The sequence below is a fragment of the Marmota flaviventris genome, chromosome 17 (genome assembly GCF_047511675.1).
Source record: "Marmota flaviventris isolate mMarFla1 chromosome 17, mMarFla1.hap1, whole genome shotgun sequence".
Lineage (NCBI taxonomy): Eukaryota > Metazoa > Chordata > Mammalia > Rodentia > Sciuridae > Marmota > Marmota flaviventris.
Genome location: NC_092514.1, coordinates 47,327,703 through 47,349,323, shown reverse-complemented (window position 1 = coordinate 47,349,323; position 21,621 = coordinate 47,327,703). Strand labels below are relative to the sequence as shown.

Here is a 21,621-nt window from a genome sequence, read left to right as displayed (position 1 = left end):
CTAGAGACCTGGAGCAACCCAAAGAGACTGGGATTGGAGAGACATCCAGCAGGGGAGGGAGAGCCACCCCACACAGATTGCTTCCTACATCCTGAGGGCACCTACTGGAAGAGAAGAAAACAGAACTCTTAAGAGTGCATTTTTTTTCTTTTCTCTTCCCTTTTTCTTTTCTTTGTACTTTTCTCCCTCCTTCTCTTCCCCTCCCAACCTCCCAAGCATTACTACTTCTACTACATATAATTTACTAAATGCAAATAGGTGAATGTTTCTAGGCTTTTTATAGTCCTCCTAAGTACCTACCCCCAAATACTCCTGTCTACTCTCCTGTTAATATCCCCCTTCATTAGAGCTCTCCTCCAAAGTAGCTAAGGTATACTAACCCCCATATCCTCACATCTTTCCCCCTAAAGATAAAGTCCTACGACCAAATGTGAGTGTTCTTTCCCTATTCATAAAGCTTCTGCTGCTATCACCACTCATGGATTCATAGGATGCCTCAGTCATTGCCATAAAACTTTAGCTCCAAACAAGAAACTCATCTTACTGCAATGGTACACCAAGATGCAAGTCATTAGGGTTGACAAGGGACTCCAGGAGAGTGGGGAGTTGAAGCTCCAAACCTCAGTGCTTGTGTTTCAAAGAAAGAAAAGTTAAAGGCAGACCCAAAAAGCCATGCAGGAGAGCTTCATTATAAGTAAAAGTAGAGTAAGGCTCAAACACAGAGCACTCCTGAGTGGGTCTTCTCCCAGCCGAGAACAACAAATGGAACAATGCTGTCTCCAAATGGATTGGTGTTTTAGGGGTGCCCTGAGAGCTGGGGTCCACCTTCAGCACTATTTGACAATCAGGGTTCAACTCCTTCATGTCAGGTGGTAGAGTTTTGGGCCCTAGTTGGTCTTTTCCAGAACTGTCATGGTGTCCACCTAGGGAGGGGAGTGTTATTTACGAGTCAATCCTATGTTAATGTGAGAATTGGGATACCTGTGGCCATCAATTCTAGCTTTACAATGACCTCAACTGACCCTGTCAAGAGTTAGGAATAGCCCCCATTAAACCTTTGATGTATTTCTTATTTGGCTCCTTTTGTTCTCTTTATTTGTATACTTGTTGTTTTCCTGCATTATCTGAGTACCTACTTGCCTTAAAATTAATTTAAAGAAAACCTTAAAAGTAACTTAAGGAAAACCCATGACCTTGCCCTGATATTGGCTTGCATTTCACTTCTCACTACTCACTGCTACCTAACATCTCCCACTCTTTGAAACTGCAGGCTGCATGGCAGATGAACAGCAGTCCCCCTGCCTTCCACAGGGACCATACAGGAAAGCAGGTAGAGAGAGGGTGGGGGCAGTCTCATAGACAGCTTTGGCAGGGTGCCCCACTCCTCACGCTGTAGTCCAACCAGACTTAGTTAAACTTCATAAATTTCATCACAGATCTTCAACAGCCCCATGGCACATTGGGCAAATATTCTCACAGATGAGAGATTAAAGCAGAGCACAGCAGTCAAGGTGCCCCAGTGTAAGCAAGTAAGGGGGCAGGAATGCAGGTCCCACCCCCTAGGTCAGGGCTCCTATCTACTGGGTGTCAAAGAACCAGGCACACATGGGCACTTCCCTGGTCAGGCACCACGCTGTGGCTTCACCAGACCGAGGTTCTAATGGAGTTGATGTCTGCTGCAAAGCTTTAATTCAACATGTAAACTTTTAAAAACAGGAAAGCATGAATTCTAATCACCAAAATATCCCCTTTACTAACAATGTTACTGTACAAAATTCTGATGTTTTTTTCAGATTTAAAAAAAATGTAATCACATCATTAAATACTATTACAGCATAATATTAGAAACAACCCCAAATGCAAACATGACATTCAATTTCTCACAAAACATGTTTATTCAGATGTATCATTTCTATACTTTACAGGGTATATCATAGCAATACAATATATGTATACAAGTTTCATCATGCAACACTGAATCTCCCCCCAGGAGGTCACTATAGTGTAATCTCCCTTTAGTTTTTTGTGATTAATATCTTTGGATAGAATTCATACTGTGGCAGAGTCAGAGAGACTGTCTCTGAGTGTCCTTCAAGAATGGGGACATTCTAGCATTTCAAGCAGGTATTGATGTCTAGGACAGAGGAGGATGGAAATGTGGAAGAACAAGGTTTATTTAAGCTGGTGTAATCCAGAGGGGCTAATGCCAAAAAATCCCTGGACCCCAGGTATGGAAGTTCTCTGTGATTTCTACTCAGTGAATGGTTACACAACACAATGGTTAACATAATAGCTATTTTTATTCCATGTTCTTAGATTGGACAGAGGTTTCACAAGATTTTACTAAGAAAAGAGAAAGAGTAACTTTTGTACATCAACAAGCTTGATTGCAGACATAACTTTTTTTTTAAGTTGTAGATGGGCACAATACCTTATTTTTATGTGGTGTAAGAATCAAACCCAGTGCCTCACACCTGCTAGGTAAGTGTTCTACCACTGAGCCACAACCCCAGCCCTGCAGACCTAAGTTTTACAAGAAAGACAAACCTGACCTTTACAATAAAGAGGAGCTAAACCACAATGAGCTCTCTAGAAATCCTGTTGACTTTTAAAAAAAAAAATCTTGTTTACTAGGAGAAAGGCTTATATGTTACAATTAAGGTGGGGATCTTTTGGACACTACATCATTTGGAGTATTTGTGGTACATCGTTACCCCCTCTGATGCTCATTATTTAACCCTTTAAATAAAAAAAATCATTATCGTCTAGGCTTAACATTTTATATAATGCCATAATCTTAATTTCTCTCTCTGTTACTCCCTCCCCACCCCAATAGCTGCTTCTGTAGTTGACCCAATGTTTCATTGTAAAAGGGAGACAAACATGAAAGCAATAAACAATAGCATAATCCATACTATGTCAATTAAACTTTTCAATCCACCAAGAATAGAAAAACCATCCTCCAAAGAGTGAGCTTGGTTCCCAAGCCTTAATGCCCTTTCAGGTTTGAACTAGTACATGTGCTAGTTGGCTTTTTTTTTTTTTCAATTTAATTAATAAGTTTAAATTTTATATAAGAAAAATGTATATATTTTTATGACCATTAAAGTATCCAGACTTCCTTTTAAGCCTTAGTCCTTTATGAATTTTTTTCAATTAGTTATATATAACAGCAGAATGCATTTTGACTATTAAACACAAATGGAGGCAACTTTTCATTTCTTGGTTAGAAACAGTGCACAGTCACCCCATTCCTGCAATCATACATGTACATAGATTAATACAATCCACCTCATTCCACCATCCTTTCCACTCCCATATCCCCTCCCCTCCCACACTCCCCTCTGCCCAATCCAAAGTCCCTCCCATCTTCCCTTGCCCTGCCACCCATTATGGGTTAGCTATGTGTTTGGTGGTTGTCAGTCCTGTAGTAAAGACCAAGGAGAGGACTGTGTATATGACAGAAGTAAGGGGTGGCAATGCACCACAGTATGAGAGCCCTCTTACAGGATGAAACAGTCCATTTGTCCTGTTGCTTAGTTTATTTTCCTCCTTGCATTGATCAGCCAGCCCTCAAGTGGCTGAAGCAGGGCTGCTGTTTCCTCAAGCTTTGGTGTGTGCAGGCTAGCCAGCTTCCAGGGTGACCAGAGCAGGGCTAGTGTCCTTCTGATCCTCAAGCTTCTCTGGTGATTCCTTCTTCCTGATGGTCAGCTGAAGGGGAGCAAAAGAATGTATATGAGATTCTATTACAGACAGTCTAAAAACAAACCAAAAAGAACAAAATATTACATAATACATCATGTATATGTGTGCGAGTATATATATGTGTATGTGTGTGTGTGTGTGTGTGTGTGTGTATACACACACACACATACATTTGGTGATGCTGTAAAGAGGAGTAAAAAAGTTGTGGACACTGCTCCCTGTGTGTGCGGCAGAGGTGGGGGATATCCTGGAAAGTTTGAACTACATAGATTTATCTCAATGTAACTTTAAACAAATTTGAAAACAGCTTTTAATTCCATGAGCCTGACCCAACATTTCATGCTTTGGTTTATGACCTTCCATATATTATTATTTCCTCTAAAAACATGATGTAAATTTCAACTCCCTACCTCACAGGTCAGTTGTCATCCAAAGGTGCACTTCTAGGTGTGTCACCTTTAGTCTGAGAATATATTTCTGCATGGAAATATTGCTGAATGCCTACCTAGCTCCCAAGGTGAGGTAGTGCAGAACAACTTGATTTGCCCATGGCTTATTGTCGGGAGCTGCCTTGGATGCAGACGCCTTTAAGCCCTGATGCACCGGGTTCTGAACAATTACTGCATTCAGTCTGGCAGGGCAGTGCCAGGTTGCAGTAATGTGGCATCACCCCAGCTCAGATAACAAGGCATGGCTCCAGGTGTAGGCATCACCCAATGGGGTTGAGTTACACTCATCTGTTCCCTTGTATTCTGACCCCTTTGCCCTTTTTTGGATAAAATGTTCTATGGAAACTCCCCTTGTGTGTCTCCTATGTAAAAATAAAGAATTCCAGTGGCTCTATGTCTTTCCATGGGCCCTTACGTTTACAGAGCCACCCCCGGATTATTGAAAAGGTACTTCTGTGTGGTTGTGTGCCTTCTTTGTCATTTTCTTAAGTTATTGGAATAGTCAGATTTATGAACCACGCATTAGGTCTCCAGCTATGACAGATGGTGATAGCTTATCATCCTCACCATCTTTGTTTTACCAGATGCAAAACCAAGGTTGTACCTAGTTCTGGACCCTGGACAAGGTCACCCAGTTAAAAGGGATGTGAATTCAGCTCTACCAACTCTGATGCCTTTACCTCTCCCCACACTACCCTTTGCAAGACAAAACTAGGTAACATATTTTTCCTTTCTTGATAATCTCATGGAAGAAGCCAATGTCAGACTAAGTTTGGTAGTTCTAGGAGGGTATTTTCCCAAGAGGGGGCTTTTCCCCAAGTCCAGGTGGGTGGAGTCTGTCCAGTCTGGCTCATACCACTGCCCAGAGCCCAAGAGCCCAGATGGCTTTCTCTGGAAACCAGAGTCCCCTTCAGAGAGGAGTGTGAGGGTGAGTTAGGAAGCTGCTTCCAGGCTGGACTCCCAGAGCAGCCAGAGATCCCTCTCCAGCTTGCCCCACAGGGTCAAGGTCCAGAGGAGGCCAGTAGCTCCACCTCTGCCCCCTCACCAGCAGGCTGGACCCACCTAGCCCCGCCCACTGCCTGCTGTGAGGACTGCAACCTTTGTTTAAAGTACTCACTTATTTTCCTTGGATGAGTTCCCTGAGTCAGCACAACTCCTGCTCAAGGGCCCAGAAGGACTGGTGGGTGGTCCTGGGGGAGGAAAGGCAGGCGGCAAGCGGTGGGCACTGATGAGGCGACTGGGATGGAGACTGCCCAACTTCCCAGCTTCTGTGGTCTTGGGCAGCACAGCAGCATCTTTGGGATGGAATCACTGAAGAGGCCTCATGGAGTGGTAGCATCTGGTGGCAGCAGCAGCAACATGTAGCTGCTTCAGGCGTAGGGCATCAGGCGAGGGAGGTCCGGAGTTGAGAGTTGGCGTGGGGGTGGCAACAGCTGAGGTGTTGGCATCCAGCTGCAGTTTGGGAGATCCCTTGCTGCATACTCACAGTGGCGGTGGCAGCAGAAGAGTCCAGAAGCTGCTGTGGTGACAACAGAGGGATGTTGCCATGATCATTTCTGTCCTGCAGTGCCACAGGAGTCTGACTGCAGTGGGTGAAGTGGGCATCCAGTGCTGCGTATCGCTGTCTTGCGTCCATGATGGAGTCTGGTGGTGGCAGCAGCAACATGCAGCTTCATCCGGGAGCCGGCATGGGGCACTGGAGTCAGACATCATGGCGGGGGATGAAGGGCATTGACGTTGGGCCCTTGGTGGGCAGCATCATAGTCCAGCTGGGGTTTGGGAGTTTGGTTGCTGCACGGTGGCGGCAGCACCAGTAGAGTCTGGAAACGGGGCTGAGGACACAGAGGCGTCCAGTGGTGAGCATCTTCATCCTGCTGGGGTAACAGGAATCCTGCTGCAGTGGCATCTGGCGACCATGTGGGGAGTCCGGTGGCTACAGTGAAGAGCTCCAGGCTGGTGGCGGCAGCGAGGGCGCAGGGCAGTGAGCCTCAGAGTGGAAGGGCGACGAGAGGCTGGAATGGCCTCTGCAGTGGCTTTTCCAGGCCCTGGGTCTTGGTCCTGGCTGAGCGGCCTGTTCAGGAAGCAGCACGAAGGGGGTGGCAATACCCAGGCAGCTGCTGAGGACCTTAGGCTGCCCACACCTGCCTCGCCTGGCACTGGCCATGAGCCCGCCGGGTGGCTGCTCGCCCCATCCCCGATGTGGCCTCTGCAGGGGAACTAGGCCATCTGCCAGGTGGGGCAGCCTTGGGAGAGGACCCCCACCTTCCTAAGAGACATCCCACCTGGGCTGTGGGGGGAGAGAGCAGAGGAACTAGGACCTCTTCATCCTCAAAGTGCATTTCTGATTGGAAGCATTTCCTCTCAGAACTGGAACAGGACAAGGATGCCCTCTCTCACCTTCTACTCTACATAGTCCCTGATACTCTAGCCAGAGTTTAAACTATACTGCTGTTTAAACTCCACTACAGCTTAGACTACACGACAGAGCTGTAGATGAAAGAAATCAAAGGGATGGGAATAGGGGAAGAAGAACTCAAACTATCCCTATTTGCTGATGACATGATTCTACACATAGAGGATCCAAAAAAACTCCACCAGAAAACTTCTAATATTAACAAATTCAGCAATGTCACAGGATATGAAATCAATATTCATAAATCAAATGCATTTCTATCTATTAGTGATGAACCCTCTGAAAGAGAAATTAGGAAAACTATCCCATTCACAATAGCCTCAAAAATGAAATATTTGGGTATAAATTTAACAAAAGAGATGAAAGACCTATACAATGAAAACTAAAGAAAGAAATTGAAAAGACTTTCAAAGATGGCGGGCCAGAGGGAAGCAGCATCTGTGTTGCTCTGTGACCCAGATCTCTCCTAGTAGGAATTCTGCATCTCTTGAGAGTGTTAGAGGCCCCTGTACAGCTTCTCTCTACAGAAATGACCAGCGCTGTGACCTCGCGCAGGACTCAGGGCCTCAGTGTCCGAGCAGGACCCAAAGCCAAAGTTGCAGTTCACTTAAGACTTGGCCAGCGCCTTAGCAGAACCACCTACCAACACATCTGCAGACCGCCGAGACTCGCTCCACTCCCACGCAGGTCACTCAGCTGCTACCTCCCCACAGCACAAGGCCATCGGTTCCCCTGACATCACCAGACACCCGGCTCTGGAAGCACACCGACTACATCTTGGAAAGCATCCCTTGCCATTTTGAGGTGGGCGTGGCTATCGGATCCCTCCCCTTTTGAGCAGGTACCTGATTGCAATTCCTCCCTCATGGAATTAATATTGTCAAAATGGCCACACTATCAAAAACCTTATACAGATTTAATGTGATTCCAATTAAAATCCCAATAACATTCCTCATAGAAATAGAAAAAGTAATCATGAAATTCATTTGGAAAAATAGACACAGAGAAATCCTTATTGACAAAGCAATCCTTAGCAAAAAGAGTGAAGTAGGAGACATCACAATATCAAACCTTAAACTACTACAGATCTGTAGTAACAAAAACGGCATGCTATTGGCACCAAAATACACATGTAGACCAATGGTACAAAATAGAAGATACAGAGAAAAACCCACATAAATGTAGTTATCTCATTCTTGACAAAGGTGCCGAAAACATACATTAGCTAAAGGATAGCCTCTTCAACAATGGTGCTGGGGAAACTGTAAATCCATATGTAGCAGACTGAAATTAAACCACGATCTCTCACCTTGCACAAACACTCAAAGTAGATCAAGGACCTAGGAATTAGACCAGAGACCCTGTACTTAAGAAATAAAATCAAGAATTAATAATGGGATGGATTCAAACTTAAAAGCTTCTTCTCAGCAAAGGAAACAATAATATGAAGAGAGAGCTCACAGAGTGGGAGAACATCTTTACTACACGCACATTAGATAAAACACTAATTTCCAGGATATATAAAAAACTCAAAAACGTCAACATCCAAAGAATAAATACCCCAATCAATAAATGGGCTAAGGAAATGGGCAGACACTTCACAGAAGAAGATACACAGTCGATCAACAAATATATGAAAATATGTTCAACTTCACCAGAAATTAGAGAAATGCAAATCAAAACTACTCTAAGACCATCTTACTCCAGCCAGAATGGCAGTTAACAAGAATACAAGCAACAATAAATGTTGGTGAGGATGTGGGGGGGAAAGGTATACTCATACATTGCTAGTGGCATTGCAAATTGGTGCAACCACTCTGGAAAGCAGTATGGAGCTTCCTCAAAAAACATGGAATGGAACCTCCATTTGACCCAGAAATTCCACTCCTCAATCTATACCCAAAAGACTTAAAATCAGCATACTAGAGTGATGCAGCCACATCAATGTTTATAGCAGCTCAAGTCACAGTAGGTAAACTGTGGAACCAACCTAGAAGTCCTTCAAGAGCTAAATCGATAAAGAAAATGTGGTATATGTGCACAACGGAATCAGCTTTAAAAGAGAATACAATTATGACACTTGCAGGTAAGTGGATGGAGTTGGAGAATATTATGTAAATGAAAAAAGCTAATCCTCAAAAACAACAGGCTGAATGTTCTCCCTGATAAGTGGATGCTGATCCATAATGAGGGGGGCAAGGGAAGAATGGAGGAACTTGGGGCAAAGGGGAAGGATAGGAGGGACAGGCATGGGGTAGGAAAGAGGGTGGAATGAGAGGGATATCATTACCCTAGGTACATGCAGGACTGCACATATGGTGCAACTCTACATCGTGTTCTACCAGAGAAATGAAAAGCTGTGCGCCATTTCTGAACAATGAACCAAAGTGAATTCTGCTGTTATGTACAACTAATTAGAGCTAATTAATTTTTTTAAAGTACATTTCTGTGTCTAAGGGTGGCAGAAGACCAAGACCAAGGACAGCACGTCTTGGGGTTCCCTCTGCCATCTATGCCCTCCACCCTTGTCCAGCCCCAGGGATGCGCTTTGAGGGGGAGGACTTGTAGCCCCACCCCCCACTGCCTCTGCTCTCAGTGGCCACAGCCCAGGAGATGTCGCTGGGGAGGGTGGGTGTCCTCTCCAAAGGCTGCCCCGGCTGGCAGCGGGCCTACTCCCCCCGCAGAGGCCGCAACCCAGGGAGGGACAGGGCGAATCCGGGGTGGGGCGAGCTGCCACCCGGGGGGCTCAGGGCCGGTGCCAGGCGCCGCCTGCGTGGGCAGCATAAGGTCCTCAGAGGCTGTGTGGGTACCGCCGCCTGCCGTGTCCTGCTTCCTGAGCAGGCAGGCCCTGCCAGGAGCAAGACAAGTGGCCTGGGGCAGCCACAGCACAGGGCACCCCATCCTCTGGTCGCCCTCTGACTCTGAGGCCCGCTGCCCTACGCTGTCGCTGTCGCCACAGCCAGCGCTCCACACTGTGGCCACTGGAGTCCCGACCTGGCCACCAGAAATGCTGCCAACACCTCCACTGCACTGGAAGCAGACTCCCGCCACCGCCAATGGATGAGGATGCTCCTATTTGGACGCCTATTTCCATGCAGCCACCGATTCAACTGGACTCCCCAAAGGGCCTTAGGGCGCCTAGGCTCCCTGATGAACGCCCTGCCCGCAGAGGGATGCCGCTGGTTGCTGGGAACCTCCAATGTGGAACATTGAGGGTGGCTGCTGTTCACTTCCACACTGCAACTGGACTCCTCCACAGGTGGCGCCTACACCTCCAGGCTTGGGGAGGGTGTGGGCACCCCATTTTATCTGTGCCACCTGTTCATCCTGCCAGGGGATTAATTCACTAATTGGCTTTAGGCTCTCATAACAGGATCATTTCCCCTCTAAACCTTCTTGCATTGTCTCACCCATGAGCTTTTGGGGGACACCGAGAAACTCAACCATATCGTGTCTTCATCAGATAGCTTAGCCAGATCTTCTTCACGACTTGCTGTAGCTTCTACATCAGCACTTGCTGCTTCACCCTGCACTTGTCTTATATGGAGATGGGCCTCTTGCCTCCAACATCATGAACCAAATTCCGCCACCTTCAGACTTCTTCTGGAGCTTTCTCCCTTCTCTTGGCATCAGAAAAATCTAATGTTTTGGCCTTATCTGGATGCGGTTTTGGCTTAAGGGAATGTGGCTTGTTTCATCTGTTCTCCAGACTATGAAAACTTTATCCCTATCAGCTGTTTTGCTTTCTTATCATTCACCTATGCCCTGGAGCAGCACTTTAATTTTCCTTATGAACATTTCCCTTGCATTCTTATTGGGACTAACTATTCAAGAGGCACAGCTTTTTTTTTTTCTTTCTTTCTTTCTTTCTTTTTTAAATAGTTTTAGATCAACAGCATGCCTTTCTTTGTTTAGTTGTTTTTTTTTTTTTTTTTTTTTTTTTTTGTAGTGCTAAGGATTGAACTCAGTGCCTCATACATTCTAGGCAAGCACTCTGCCACTGAGCTACAGCCCAGCCCAAGGCACAGCTTTCTATTTGGAATGCAAAACATGGAACTCTTCCTTTTTTTCCAACTGTTCAGTCCATTACAGAGTAATTAACTGGTCTAACTTCAATATTGTTTCTTAGGGAATGAGAAGAAGGTGAGTCATGATCTGTGGAGCAATAAGAAGACACATATTAAGTTTGCTGTCTTATATGAACAGGGTTTGTAGTGTCACATGACATCTAACCTAGTTAACGTCACAGAACACAGTAGGGGATAAAATGCCCTGAAATCCTCACCACCCTTTAGGCAGTCATCTCGGCTCCATGCACAGGGGCCCCACAGGACCCCTGTGCTCTAAGGGCGCTCTCCATCTTCAGCTACTCAGTGCTGGGGGTGGCACAGCCTGGTGAATGGATTGAGCACTATTGTGTCAACATAAATGTTTGTTACTAAAATACTTACAATGCCATCCCAGACATTTAAAAAAAAACCACCATCACAAAAAATAAAATAGACAGTTGTAGTGGGAGGAGGCGGATAGCTGTGGTGGGGCATCTGGCACAATGCGCAGGTGCTCACATGTGGGAGGTGCCCTCAAGGACTTTAGAACTAGGGCAGCGAGAAAACATTCTAGGAGAAGTGGAGGCTTCTGGTCTAATCGTTTCTTGACCCCCTGCCTCTGGCATTTGTGTGTGTGTGAATTTTATGTAGCTGCCAGGGAAGATGGCTGACTTTGAAAGAATGGGATGGCAGCTTGGGTCACCACCTGTACCAACTGGAAGATAATGATGTAAAGGGCCTCTCCTTCAGCTGGAACCTCCCAAGGCCCCCTGCATGGGGAGCTTCCCAGAGAGTGTCCAAGCAGGTCACATGCAGCAGAGCAAAGGGGGCAAAACTGTGAGGCACATGTGTGGGTAGGATTCTCCCCTCACTTTCTGTCCAGTCTCTATACAAAAAAGCATGGGCAATCCAGGCTGGGATTGGCTGTGCTGGAAAGGGATCCTCACAGGGCCTGGCTCTGAGGCTCCAGCCACGCCTCTCTTCCTTGGGTACCCAGAATCCCACCACAGCTTGCTTTGTTCCTTCTACAGAGTAAGCCCCAGACCTCTGTCCTCTGCTGGGAAACAACAGGGTAGACCCTGAGGTCTGCCCAGCCATCCTCTACAACAGCCCCCCAAGTGACCACTCTCGAGACAGCAGCCCTCCCTCTTGGCCCAAAGACCACTCACTTCTTGTCTTGAAGGTACTCCTCCTCAACATATGGCTGGAGGCGTCCATACCTAGAGAATACCAGGAGGCTGAGACCTCTAATATCCTGTGTCCCTCATCTGTCGAGATGCCTGGTGGACTTGACTAACTTACTGACAATAACGGGAGCTCAGGAGGGCTGGGAGAGTTTGTCTGCACGGATTCCTAAATGATAGGCCAAGTGCCTGCCAAAGGTAGGTGCTTCATATATATTTGAGCCATGAATGAACCCACCCACCTGCTGCCTGGCTACCTCAGGGCCAGGACCCTCTCAGTTGACCCCAGGGGTCCCTGTTCTGTCTACAGGCAGGTTGGAACCCTCCCAGATGCAACCCACAGACTCCTTCCCAAATGTGGAAACTGCTTTTCCTGAGGCCTCAGAAGAGTGAGGTCTGAGGCAGAGAACTTCCTCTCAGGGAGGGGACAGGCCCCCAGGGAAAGGCCAGAGCCATCGCCAGCCTGTGTCCCAGGACCACTCTGAGGCAAACACTCCTAGGGCTCATCCTACTTGGATTTCTAAACACCCAGGCAGAGTTCTCCTCTGAAAAACCCTACTTTCCTCAGAGCTGACGGAGGTTCAGAGTGATGCCCGGCATTCCCAACACCAGGCCAGGAGATGGCCATGGGCCAGGGCTTGGAGGTCATACACACCTTTTACCCAGCAGCTCCAGAGCCTTCTGGGTACTGGCCAAATCTTGGTACAAATACAAAACCCCATGGACATAGGGGGTGTTCCCCTGCTGCAGGGCAGGCACCAGGCCATCCTCGAGCTCCCAGAGAAGTACTGTGAGGGTTTCCACAAGACAGGACACATCCACTGATGAGCCTTGGTCATCTTCTCCCTAGGATGGGCAATCAAAGAGGGACATTTCAACAGGAAAACGGTAGCCATTTGCAAAAGGAATCACTGCCATACGTCAGGGGAAATCAAAATATTTTCCCTCCATATTCTCAGGAGACATCACACACACACACACACACACACACACACACACACACACACACACACACAAACCTGGTGAGATCTGGCACTTTTGAAAGGGGAATCTGAATGTGGGTTAAACTATGGACACCTGTGGTGCCCTGTCTTGTCTCACTTCTGGTCTCCTTGGGAAAAATTGCCAGAGTCGTTGGGACACAGCGCTGACCCAGCACCTCCACACTCAGGAAAAGCCCTGAGGCTTAAGCACCCACAGATCTGTAGACAACAAGAACTCATGGCTCTGGGCTTGCTGTCTCAACACCAGTGAGCAGACTGGGACTGTGAGTTCCATGGCCAAGGAAGTGAGGTCACTGTCTCAGGAAGTCCTTTGCTGAGTCCCTTTCTTACACAAGATGGTTCCAATGGCCCACTGGGCTGCAGTCTTCCCATGACATAGGCACAGGTGGACCCAGTTACACCAACACACCCTGGATCAGGCCCTCAGACAGGCCCGGGTGTAGCCAGCTCCCTTGGTTTGGGGAGGCAGAGCTTGGTTGAGACCCTTCCCCTTCTTGTGGGTATGTGTGTGGCCCTGAGGAAGTCATTGTGCCTTGCAGGGCCTCCATAGCTTCTCAACATGTTCTCAGGGGTCATTCTAGCATCTGCTTTAGAGGTTGTCATCAGGGACATGTGCCCACACATACATGGACTCCCTGAGAAACCCTAATCCAGGAGTCATGCGTCTCTAATGCACAAATATACAGATAACATGACATAGCAAGTTAAGGGACAAAGGATGACATCCAACTTTACCATGACCTGAGTCCCACAGTGACAGAGGGAAAGTCAGCTCCTCTCTTGGCCATGGTCCCCACTCTGCACCACTGGAGGGTTATTTTCAGAGATAGCCTCCCCTTTGCCATAGAATTCTAATTTCTGTGCAAAATCAAATTGCCCCAATGTCTCTTCCGATCGTATGATGGGGTACACTACAGGGGATTTCAAACACCACAGCATCCTGTGCCCAAAGCCTGTAGCTCCCTCCTCTCTCAGTGGATCCACATCAGCATCTGGTTTCTAAGAAACAGAAATCAACAAGCCTCATGGGGTATCACTTCCAAGTTTGAGTCACGGGAAGTCTAACTTAGTCTGGCTCCACAGGCCCACAGCAGAGGGCACTGCTGAAATTCCAGAGGTTTGTGGGGAAAGTTGGTGGGGCAGCAGGCAGAGACCTGAGGACCCCATGAAATGGCAAGGAGCTGGCATTTCTGTGCCTCTGTTTCTACACGCCTCCCATAGGTGAAAATGCTAGGGCTAAAAAATTCACTGATGCACAAAACATATAAGAAGCAAGGATGGTGTGGAATGGCCAAGAATTTCTTCCATAGCATGGCCACGACCACGGAAACGGACTTCTCTATCTCCATGTCTTTAGGGAAAGGCAAAGCCACTTCCTTTTGTTTTGTGTGCAGTTTAAAGCAACAGTTTCCTCCTATTCTTCCAACTAAACTTTGGAGGCAAGATCCCAGTAGTATGAACAAAGAAGCATCTCAGAGGCAATAGTACTCAATAGCTGAGGCTACTGGAGCAGAGAGAAAGACAGACAATTCAGCTTTGAGGTCTGGAAAGGGAATAGGAGACCAGTCCCTGCAGGGGACACTCACAAACCTAATGCATGTTCACTGAGTGCCCTGTGCTCACTGTTGAATGGAACATGAGGAGCTGATGTCTTTCCATCTCCTAAGGAACTTCCAGATTTAGCTAGCCATCCCAGGAGACTCAGGACCATCATCCTTGTGCACACAGAGCTAAGTGGCTGCTCATTACCTTCCCACCAAAGGTGAGAGGCAGGTGATGCTAAGTTCTTTGAACTGATACTGAATTGAAAAATATTTTAATTGTATATGCTCTCCTGAAAATACCAGTAAATTCATCAGCTTCAAATTACTATAAGAAAGAACTAAAGGGGAGAAGATATGTTAAGCAAAGTAAAGATATGACAAGAATTCAACTTCCAAATGACCTAAATGCACTTGCAGCTTCTGTGCTATTTCCTGTTGCTTATAATACATAGCAGGTTTCATACGTGCTGATGGTGCCTTACAGGCTCCTGGCCTAACAGGAGAGGCTTTTCACATTAGAGCAGCTTCACCAAGCATCTGGATTTACACAGCTGCAAATTTTGAAAAGTAACACTAAATGATATCTCTCAAGATAAAGATGTCTGCTCAAAAACAAATATTAAAACTAGATAAAATTCTACTAGAATACAAAAATGTAGAAACTACGATGACATAACAAAATATTTATTAAACTCTAAGCATGTTATTTATTGACCCCCAAACAAATATTCCTATAGCATTTCTAAAAGACATCATCCTTATTCTTCCTTGAATTGCTTCTATCCATCAGAAAGATGTCATGTTCTTAAGGCTGGTTGATTTATTCCCTTCAAATGTGAATAAAAACCCAAATCTCAAAATTCCACAAAACCATTTATAAGAAGGGAAAATGTCCTTCATCCAATTCACAATGCAGCTGAAAAAAATCCCAATAAAACCAGAAACAGCCTATGAGAAGGTTTCATAAGAATTGCAATTAGCTATAGAATGATATACAGAAACCAGTTTTTTAAACACTTGAAAGTGCTCCTCAGCCACATCAGAAGCAACTAAGATATTTATTTACCACCTAATAACTCAATTTCCACAAGGAAAAAAAAAATCTTCCTCATGCTAAACACGATAGATGAAGGAAATGCAGTGTCAAAGAACAGCTCTCTTTGGTCATCAGCTCTGGCTTCCCAGTTCACACTGAGGTTGACTTTCATCTTGCCCACATGGACCAGGACACTTAATTAACACACAGTCAGGGAGCCTGCCCTAGAAGGCTACTACTCCCCAGAGACTAGTACATGTGCTCCTTTGGCTTTCCTGACACTAACAGGTTATGAACATCCTTTCTTCTTAAAGAATAGGCTGATGGGGCTGGGGTTTGGGTCAGTGGTAGAGTGCTTACCTAGCATGTGTGAGGCACTGGGCTCAATTTTCAGCACCACATATAAATAAATAAAATAAAGGTCCATTGACAACTAAAAGCAATATTTAAAAAAAAAAAAAAAAAGAATAGGCTGGTGAACACAGCACATCAGCTGTTTCATGTGAGTACTGATATCTATTAGTTGTTGATAGCTGTCCCATTCCCAGGGTTACCTGCTATTAAAAGGCAAGCTCACTGGGGAAGCACTGAGGACTCCTATCATAGCCTCCTGCTGAAAACCACTATTGAACTCCTGCTTCAATCCTAAGCCTGCTGCTTCCCCAAACACAAGTCTATTGCATGATTTTACAAAGAGGGGGAACTGATGGAAATCACTGAGGGGCTGGAACACCTGAAGAAGGTCAGCCTGGCCAGTGACTAGGTCCTCTTCCAGTCTGACCTCTTTGGAACAATTTGGAAGAAAATAATTTCTAGACAAGTCACTTGATAACAAATTTATAGTTTCATATTTGAAAGCACCACCAACGAAAGCTTTAGTTACCAGTCAAGATATGCAGTTCATGAGTGTGTCATTATGAGAAGTAACCAAGAAAAGGGTTGTGGCTGAACTCGGACCATAGAGAACCTTCAGTGATCCACAGTGGCATTGGGCAGGGGGAGAGGTAGGGTCAATATGGGTAAATTCAATGCTCAGGACAATATTAAGAAGACTGTTAGATTAATTCAAACTATAATCCCCAGCCCTTTACAATAACAAACCATCCATTTAAGATCCACTCTCCCTCCTCCTGGCCATTTCCTAACAAAAGTACTAAGAGGCTCAGATCTGGCCAAAATGAAAGGCCCAGCAGGGCTTGGAGGCACACACCCGTAGTCCAAGCATTGGGGAAGATGGGACAGGAAAATATGGAGTTCAAAACTAGCCTCAGCAAGCTAGAGAGGTCTGAAGCAACTTAGCTAGACTCTGTCTCTAAATAAACATATTTTTAAAAAAAAAGTCTGAGGATGTGTCTTAGTGGTTAAGAACCCCAGGTTCAATATCTGGTATAAAAATAAATAAATGAATGACTCATCAAATTTTCAGTCCTCCGGATGGTTCTGTATTTTCAGCAGTGCCCATCAGGAACCATGGCGATGAGGTTACCTTCTAGAAAGCCAATCACATTATATATTCCCACATCCAATACTGCTCAAAAACCTGTTCCCCTGGTTTGGATTCATCTCAATGAAATGCCTGACTGTGCCAGCAATGCTCCTGTGCAACGACTGTGAAGCACTTGACAACTACTACACTCAAGGCAGGCAAGGCTGGCATCCTGCACCTTTGGGTTCAAAGGCTGGAGAGTCCAGGTTCTGGCAGGGACTGCCCTGGCTTATTCTCCTTTGTGGGACTTTCCAGGACTTGGGCACCATGGGTCCAGCTTAGGACCTGCTAAGACACCCTAGCTATGGGTGCTTCTAATTTTACTGCCATCTCCAAAGTCATCCGAAGCAGAAACCCCTACGATCAATGCAGGGGACCAACACCATTTCCAGAAAGGCCACCTGCACTTGAAAGTCCATGCTGTGGAATCACTGGCTTCTACGACTACAGACCTCACTCCAGATGTGATACTGGCCTTTGGAGCACTGAGCATCTGCTCCAAAAGAAGAGAAACTCCAAGCCCAGACAGCAAGCCTGGAGCATGAAAACCTGCAGCACCTCTAACCAGAATACCTCCAGTGACCAAGGGACAAAAGACAAGCAGCAAACATGAGCAGGGAGTCACCAATGCCCCTCCATTTAATGCTTGACACAAAGGCCACCCAAGCAGAAATCGAGGGGCCAGCACCACCCCAGAAAGACCAACTTGCATGACTATGCCCTTGGCAGTGTCCTCAGTGGAACCTGAGAGCAGAGAACCTGGGAGCAGCCTGTGGGTAATGAGCATCTCCTTTCTAAGAGGAGGGACCCTCGAGCACCAGACAGACCTATGAGGCAAGCTTGGGCCTGACTCTCTGTGGCCCCCACCACCAGAGTATTTCCATGGTGACCAAGTTACACAGGACAAACAGCAACCATGATCTTGGAGCCACCTAGGCCCCTCCTTTCAGTGCCATCCCCAAAGGGCCCACCCAAGCAGAAATGCCCAAGTTGGCCTCGGGGCACCAGCACCACCATGAGCAAGGCTGCATCTAGGTGCACATCTGTGCTGGCCTCTCAACCTGGCAGCTCAGCTGGACCAGCCACCAGACCATCCTCTTCCAGGTCAGGACCCACTCCTGTGGGGTCCAAGAGAAAACTCTTTTGCCAAGATGACATCCACCTTCTCCCACATGGGACCTGGTGGCAGACTGCTTAGATGCATAGCACAGGTCTCACCCTGACCTCTGTGATCCTGGGGCAAAGTGGAGGCTCAGAGACATGATGTCCCCTTCCCTCTCACTTCCTGGCAGCTTTGCCCTCAGAGTTGGGTAGCAGGAGGCTTTCATTTTACTTGGCTCTCTGGTCAGGCTCCTCACTACTACAGAGGCCCTGTCCTGGCTCTCTGGTTTCCTTGTTGTTTGAGCATCTGGGAGTTCTCTGTCCTTAGGCCATTTGCTTGGATGGGGAAATTTGAAATTGGCTTGTGGGCCAGATAATGAGAAGGGATATGAGGAGCACAGAGGAACCACAATGTTTGGAAGGTCTCTTTCATAATATGTAAGTATAGGAAATATTAAGCCCAGACTACTCACTAGAAAGAATTTTCACAGAGTGCTCTGCTTATAGCTATAAATCTGTGACCAAGAAAAAATTATTTTCCCACTCTAACAGAGCATGGCCTCTGTATGGGCCAGAATCAAGAGAAAAATGGCCTTTAAGGAGGTCACTGAATTATTAGTCTTATGCAAATAGAATTGTTTTGTCAAAGACCAGGAAAATGGGATGAAATACGTAATTTGTTTATTCTACATAAATAAGCCTGTTCTAGACTCCTGGTGGGAAGACCTCCAGAAGCCTCTGCCACCTGGTGGGGGAGAGTGGAGAGCCACAGGGTGGGGTGGGTGAGCTGAGCCAGTGAGGTGCATGGGCTGCAGTCCTTCAGGGACCCTCAGTTGACCTTCACAAGAGAATCACAGAGGACAGGGTGGCTGAATCAGGAAGGCTGGAGGGATTTTCAGGTAACTTTAAAATAAATCTCACTGTGGGGAAGTGGGGCAAAGAGGAGGTGAGTCAGATGCCCCTTGGCTACCACTGGACAAAGGGGAGTGAGCAGAGGAAGGGTGTGCCACCCTGCCTGCCTCAAGGTCACCTGGGGTATGGAGCTCGGGGCAGAGGCCTTCACAGGCCCACATTCCCAGCTACCTAGACCACTGGACCTTGAACCCAGATTCCTGAAGGTGACAGGAGCCAGGGGCTCACCTCCTGCCAGGTACCATCCTGCATGTTCCAGCTGCTACCAGCAACTCAGCTTTCAAGCTCCAACCAGGTCATCACCCCCTTATAGAAGCTTCCTAGACTTTTTATACCCCACGTGGGGACCATGTGGTGCCCCATCCATGTTCTACTAACACCTCTTCTTGTTACTTGTCACAAGAACCCAAACTGTCATTCAGTCGCTCAGTGTTTCTCCAGTGTCCCCTGCATGCCAAGTGACATAGAAAGACATAAACTAATCCATGTGAATGAATAGACAGTGACAACCTGAGGCCAGTTCTCTACAGCAAAAATCCTTGGTCCTCTGAGAACAAATAACCAAAAACCAGGCCTGACAGGGTAGTAGAGAGTGCAGGGAGGGCTTCCTCAAGGGGGTGATGGCCCAAGATCTGAAATAGAAGTAGAAATTACTTCTCTGGGCCTCAGTTTCTCCAGCTCTAAAGCAGGGAGATCCTGTGTGTCACCCACCACTGCCCCTACAGAGCCGACCTGGAGTTCAAGTTAAGACAGATGTGGGGACAAGGTGCAGGGAAAAGAGCTACATGGAAATGGCCAGCAGCTTTGAGCTTTTTGTCTTGTTATGGGCGAGGCAGGGAGGAGGTGAGAGCTGGGAGGGGTGGAATAGGGCCAGTGGAGGTGGTGAGAAGGGAGGGTTTGGGGAAGTTCAAGGCACAGACTCAAAGACAGTTGGAGGATGGAGCAGGGAGGGGTGGTGTCTCCCTGCCAGACCTGGCTCGTTCCATGGTGTGGCCCAACCTTCTTTTCCTTCTGAATCCTGTCCCCCTCCATCCCTGTACCCCCAGCTGCTCACAGGTCATTCCTCTGCCTGACCCACACACTCCCGCTGCCTGGCCTTGCTCATGCAGTCCCCTCACTCGATCCCCTCCCTCTCCTATTGGTCTCCCCCTCTGGATGAATTCCCCAGCCACACCCATCTCTTCATTCTTCTCTGAGCCCCCCACCCCAACTTGATGGGTCCCCCCCTTCCAAGCTCCCGGCATCAGGCCTCCCCTGCAGGGTTCTGCACATGAGGCTCTGGAGCCAGATTTCCAGAATTCCAGTCCCAGCTCTTCCAGGCAGGACCTTGACTAACTCATAATTCATGTCCTTTCCCAGAGCCTCACCTTTACCACCAGGGAAATGGGTGATATGATTCCCTCTGTAAATATATGCAGCCTGGTTCATGGAGGTATTGATGCTCCGAGGTGGAATTCAGGGTTCCTGTAAGGGGGCGCCTTTTGGCACTTAAAGGAGTGGCCCTCGTGGCTCCAAGAACAGAGTTGGTTTTTGTCCCCTGTAAAGTGACCACTATAGGGATGGTCTAGTTAGTGGTGCTGAATATGTCGAAGCCCCATTTACCCTGTAAATGCTGTCTCATGCTTCTCTTTCCTTCACTTGGGGAGGAGATGAACAGAACCCCAAAGACAGATATGAGATCCGGGAGCTAGTTTGGGCTCCCAGGTTCCTGGATTGCATGGGGACAAACTTACAAGTCAAGGTGGCCTTTCCGAGGGTGGTGATGGTTCCTCCCAGGAGAGCTTCAGGGGTTCTGCACGGTCAGGCTTTGGGGGATGGCATAAATTGCACAAACATCAGTGGTTGCTTGCCCTGGTTTGTATTTTGCCTTCTCTCCCTTGGTCCTCATGGTGGTGCTCAGCCTAGGGGCAGGCCCTGGAGCTGTTCTATCAAAACTTGCCCCATGGTGTTCTCTGGTTTTGGGGGTCCCTCTACTTTTTTAGCAGATGCCCATTTCTGCCATGGGAGATGGAAGAACTGGGGACAAATCTGTCCTCCAAGTTGCAATTGAGGCAACTGACACTGACAGCATTAAGGGGGATGAATCTTGGTTGTCCCATGCTGACTGGGGCTGCCTGTTCTTGGGACAAACACTGTTCACAGTCCCTGGCCTCTGAGTAGCAGCTGCAGAGGCTGATGGACTAGTTGCTCCAATGGACTTGCAGCCTGGCTGCCAGCAGAATGTGTGTGGGTGCTGGCATGGGCCCCCACGGTGGGATTTCTACGTCTGTCAGCACCAAGGGCTGAGTGGGTTGGGCTGCCCAGGCTGGGGGGCCTGCTATCAATGGTGGGAATGGAGCTACCCCTGGACCTGGAGATCCCAGGTGTCCAAACTACTGACAGCTGGCAGAGGTGGGGGCTCTGGGCTTCTTCCTGTCAGAAACCCCAGGTGGGATGGTGGCTCCAGGGATGAGGGGCTTCTTCCCTCGGGGAGCGTGTTTAGGTACCTTTCAAGACGGCAGACTGAGGAATCAGACCAGAGACTCTGCGTCTAATAGAAGATAAAGTTGGTCCTCATCTTCATCTCGTGGGGGCAGGCCCCAAATTCCTTAATAAGACTCCTATAGCACAGGAGTTAAAACCAAGAATCAACAAATGGGACGAATTCAAACTGAAAAAGTTTTTTCTCAGCAAGAGAAATAATATGCGAGGTGAATAGGGAGCCTACATCCTGGGAACCAATTTTTACCCCTCAAACA

The 21,621-nt window shown here is 47.3% G+C and overlaps 1 protein-coding gene and 1 long non-coding RNA gene across 3 annotated transcripts in view; both read right to left on the bottom strand.

The window, feature by feature from the left end:
* LOC114079095 (small integral membrane protein 36-like) overlaps nt 1-21,621 on the bottom strand; it is a 235,256-nt gene that overhangs the window by 69,133 nt on the left and 144,502 nt on the right. The window lies entirely within an intron of this gene.
* On the bottom strand, nt 1,872-20,722 carry LOC114082298 (uncharacterized). 2 transcript variants are annotated; one of them, XR_011705066.1, is made up of 6 exons: nt 20,617-20,717; nt 20,251-20,434; nt 12,456-12,646; nt 11,786-11,836; nt 5,272-10,722; nt 1,872-3,711 (listed from the first exon to the last, which is right to left on the bottom strand). It is a non-coding gene; the product is annotated as an uncharacterized lncRNA (long non-coding RNA). The 2 variants fall into 2 exon arrangements; XR_011705065.1 differs by lacking the exon at nt 20,251-20,434 and having other exon boundaries at nt 20,617-20,722.